General features: G+C 54.3%; 1 non-coding gene across 1 annotated transcript in view; it reads left to right on the forward strand.

The window, feature by feature from the left end:
• The first annotated feature begins 3,672 nt into the window (after nt 1-3,672).
• LOC124772071 overlaps nt 3,673-5,000 on the forward strand; it is a 1,909-nt gene continuing 581 nt past the window's right edge. Inside the window, exon 1 of the ribosomal RNA XR_007013750.1 lies at nt 3,673-5,000. This exon is cut by the window's right edge and continues 581 nt beyond it. This is a non-coding gene — a ribosomal RNA (small subunit ribosomal RNA).

Here is a 5,000-nt window from a genome sequence, read left to right on the forward strand (position 1 = left end):
CGGCAAAACAGTATCGCCATCTATGAAAATAGGGCGACACCACATGCAATACCGCCATCTATGCGCATCTGACAACACTACGTCCGCACCACAAAACATACCGCCATCTGTAGGTCTCCCGCAACATGACCTCCTGCAACGACGCTACCGCCATCTATGAGACGCCAAGCCGACTAAGACAGCGATGGCGCCACAGTGGCCGCCTTTCGACGCCACCCACAAAGGCTGCAGCCTCTGTCGACCATAGCACCCAATCTCCAGTGGCTCTGCCGCACGAAGCCGTGGACCGGCAATGACGCCACCCGCACCCGTTCGTGCACCACCCCAACCGCCAAACTCGCACCTCCAGCGGATGAACGGCGGACGTTTCCCGCACTCGTAAAGTGCAATCCACCCCTATAACTTGCGTTTCATGAAGAGTTATTTCCAATATGCGACATTCCCGCTGTCCGTATACATGAGCCGCGACCTGTACCACTTACGAGCGAGAGACGCGATCGCGTTGCTCACTGTACGGCGTCCGATACCGAGCCATCAGCATGTCGGTCCCCATGCGCGTTGCACTCGCACTCGCAGTCGCAAAAACGTGGGGCAAATATATTACGCGGAAGAGTTATAACAGACCGAGCCCCACTGCATGGGGGGAGTCTTTGTCACTAATGTACACAGATGGAACATTTTGGACTGGAACCAGATTACCCGTACACACGGCGCTGATTAGTAATCAATGCAGAGCCATCAAACTACAGCAAATATACACAACTGTCCGTATACATGCTGAAAGAGTCTGCCCAAAATGGGAACCACACGTCAGCCAGACACTCTGATCACGCACCACTCTCTGCTTCTAACAGGCGCACATACAATATGTAAGCACCAGCATGGAACAACATCCAGTGCATCTTCTCCGCCACATTACACAATCCACACTATCACAACCAGACCAGGAGGTCCGTGCGGAAAATACAATATCCCAGCCTTTCGACATCCACCATTGCGCAGACCAGGCACCAACACCCACACATGTCCTATACAACGGTGCACCCAACATCACAATAGTACCTCCTGTCACAGCGCACAAACAATGACATGAGTCAAAGACACAGGTCTCACACAAGCATAGAATTGGAGCGCCGCCTCTAATAAGCCAAAGGTGCATCCTGACGTGACAAATCTGATCATGTCACAAGCATTCACTTACTATAATCACTATCAACGAACCTGCCGCCCCCGCCCCCCCCCCCCCCCTACACCTTTCCGTACAACAACGTGTAACCTAACCTAACCTAACCTAACCTATGTTGTACCTTAACCTAACCTATGTTGTACCTTAACCTAACCTATGTTGTACCTTAACCTAACCTATGTTGTACCTTAACCTAACCTATGTTGTACCTTAACCTAACCTATGTTGTACCTTAACCTAACCTATGTTGTACCTTAACCTAACCCATGTTGTACCTTAACCTAACCCATGTTGTACCTTAACCTAACCCATGTTGTACCTTAACCTAACCCATGTTGTACCTTAACCTAACCCATGTTGTACCTTAACCTAACCCATGTTGTGCCTCAACCTAACCCATGTTGTGCCTCAACCTAACCCATGTTGTGCCTCAACCTAACCCATGTTGTGCCTTAACCTAACCCATGTTGTGCCTCAACCTAACCCATGTTGTGCCTTAACCTAACCCATGTTGTGCCTTAACCTAACCCATGTTGTGCCTTAACCTAACCCATGTTGTGCCTTAACCTAACCCATGTTGTGCCTTAACCTAACCCATGTTGTGCCTTAACCTAACCCATGTTGTGCCTTAACCTAACCCATGTTGTGCCTTAACCTAACCCATGTTGTCGCCTTAACGTAACCCACGTTGTCGCCTAAACCTGCTCTGTAATTGTTATACGACTCGTTCAATTACTGTAGTGTTGCCCACCCGCAACCCTCGCAATATAGTTCGCTACTCGCACTGCCCGCACCCCTGTGTATCGCTTCATGTTAAACACCTTGCAAGTCTTGCTCACTTTCCACATGCTCCTGCTGTACACTGTAATGTGGATGGCAGCAGGACGTACATGCCGCCCCTCCCCACGTCCCCACCTTGCCCCCTGCCTTCGCAAGCTGGTTGGTGAGAAGTTTGCATGTTCAATGCCCTTCGCATGCGACGTACTCAGGCTACGTTGTGGTGCGGCCTGTGTCAACTGTCCGCTGATGTCGTACGCGTGAACCACAATCTGTACTGCACATTCGTCCTTATGTACTGAATGATACATCGTGGCACATGTGTGACCGCACAACGACTGCGCCCAAAAACGGCGGACCATACAGTGCAAATATTGTGCACGCAGCTACGTGTCGTCTCCCTATGAGAGCTGGATTGCAGTGTGGTACGCCATAGAGACGTGTGGGAGGAACGGACGCCGTGGATGGCGATCAGCATGAGCTGTCTGTTGATGTATTCGGACCTAGTCGTCTCTCCTCACACACCGTGATGGCATGGTGCACCGCGTTCCATATCTGCGACATGCTACAGAGGCCGGTTGACAGTCGTTCGAGCAATGGACATCGCATACGTACGGGGGCCACCTTCCACGTATTGTCTAGGCGTGCACATTTTGTTGCGTGTATGTGGGCAGACGTAGTGTGGCGTGACACCTGACACAGGCATGCAATAATCGTTGAAGTTGCAAATGGCGATGGACGCCTGCGTTTTCTGGTGAAGTTACGCAAATGAACAAATGGTAACCTGTTGTGGTGCGGTTGTTCTCGCTAGGGGTGAATCGGTGATGGCGACGATAGGTTGAGGTACTAACCGGTTGTTCCAGCGATACCCACCATGCCGACGAAACTGAACGGCATCTGGGTGTGAAGCGATACGCGGCGGTGGCTGGGTGGGACCGTCCCCGGCCGGTGAGGGGGCGCCTCCCGGCGTGCTGGCCGCGCGGTGCGTGGGCGCACGCGCTACAGCCGGCTGGTGGGGGCGGCCAGTGGCAGGCGCGCCGGCCGACGGACGCGGCAGGCGTCGCAGCTGCGCGCCGGCGCACCCTGCGCGCGGCGCCGTGCGGCCAAAGTAGGTCCTCGCGGGCCCGGTGCGAAGCGCGGTGGACATCTTCAGTGTGCTGGTCCGATTGAGGACTGTGTGCGTTGAGGATGCGCCGCCGCCCGGCGCTCGGCGCCGCGACGCCGTCTGCTGCTCGGTCGCCCCAGCGGTTCTCGCTGGTGGTTTGTATCGCAGCTGTGCGGATGTGTTGGCGCGTGCGCTGTGCTGGGAGAGTTCGCTTCGGCACCCAAGTGGGGCTTTTGTCCTTCTGTGGCGCTGGCGTTGGAGCTGCCGGTCACCGTAGGTGGCGCGTGTTGTCTCCCGCCGGCAATGCCACGACAGCACGCTCCCGGGCCTCTGTCGGCAGCGGCAAGCTCAGTTGGGAGCACGGGTGGTCGCACCGAAAGCGTCTACTCGCCTAACTCCGGGCGATTGCGCCTCTCTCGAACCCGACCAAGTACTTGGGACGGCGCTGCGCGCCGCCGGGACCTGAGAGGGTTTCGAGGTGTATTGTGCAGGGGAGCTCAGCCTCCTCCTGTTTGCAGAATGATTGAGCGGACGCTTGCGTGTTCGCGCGGGCCCCCGGGACACACTCCCGGGCGGCCGGCTGCTCAGCTCTAGTTGACGCAGCTCCCTGGTTGATCCTGCCAGTAGTCATATGCTTGTCTCAAAGATTAAGCCATGCATGTCTCAGTACAAGCCGCATTAAGGTGAAACCGCGAATGGCTCATTAAATCAGTTATGGTTCCTTAGATCGTACCCACGTTACTTGGATAACTGTGGTAATTCTAGAGCTAATACATGCAAACAGAGTCCCGACCAGAGATGGAAGGGACGCTTTTATTAGATCAAAACCAATCGGTCGGCTCGTCCGGTCCGTTTGCCTTGGTGACTCTGAATAACTTTGGGCTGATCGCACGGTCCTCGTACCGGCGACGCATCTTTCAAATGTCTGCCTTATCAACTGTCGATGGTAGGTTCTGCGCCTACCATGGTTGTAACGGGTAACGGGGAATCAGGGTTCGATTCCGGAGAGGGAGCCTGAGAAACGGCTACCACATCCAAGGAAGGCAGCAGGCGCGCAAATTACCCACTCCCGGCACGGGGAGGTAGTGACGAAAAATAACGATACGGGACTCATCCGAGGCCCCGTAATCGGAATGAGTACACTTTAAATCCTTTAACGAGTATCTATTGGAGGGCAAGTCTGGTGCCAGCAGCCGCGGTAATTCCAGCTCCAATAGCGTATATTAAAGTTGTTGCGGTTAAAAAGCTCGTAGTTGGATTTGTGTCCCACGCTGTTGGTTCACCGCCCGTCGGTGTTTAACTGGCATGTATCGTGGGACGTCCTGCCGGTGGGGCGAGCTGAAGGCGTGCGACCGCCTCGTGCGTGCTCGTGCGTCCCGAGGCGGACCCCGTTGAAATCCTACCAGGGTGCTCTTTATTGAGTGTCTCGGTGGGCCGGCACGTTTACTTTGAACAAATTAGAGTGCTTAAAGCAGGCAAGCCCGCCTGAATACTGTGTGCATGGAATAATGGAATAGGACCTCGGTTCTATTTTGTTGGTTTTCGGAACCCGAGGTAATGATTAATAGGGACAGGCGGGGGCATTCGTATTGCGACGTTAGAGGTGAAATTCTTGGATCGTCGCAAGACGAACAGAAGCGAAAGCATTTGCCAAGTATGTTTTCATTAATCAAGAACGAAAGTTAGAGGTTCGAAGGCGATCAGATACCGCCCTAGTTCTAACCATAAACGATGCCAGCCAGCGATCCGCCGCAGTTCCTCCGATGACTCGGCGGGCAGCCTCCGGGAAACCAAAGCTTTTGGGTTCCGGGGGAAGTATGGTTGCAAAGCTGAAACTTAAAGGAATTGACGGAAGGGCACCACCAGGAGTGGAGCCTGCGGCTTAATTTGACTCAACACGGGAAACCTCACCAGGCCCGGACACCGGAAGGA

The sequence above is a fragment of the Schistocerca piceifrons genome, unplaced genomic scaffold, assembly GCF_021461385.2.
Source record: "Schistocerca piceifrons isolate TAMUIC-IGC-003096 unplaced genomic scaffold, iqSchPice1.1 HiC_scaffold_936, whole genome shotgun sequence".
NCBI lineage: Eukaryota > Metazoa > Arthropoda > Insecta > Orthoptera > Acrididae > Schistocerca > Schistocerca piceifrons.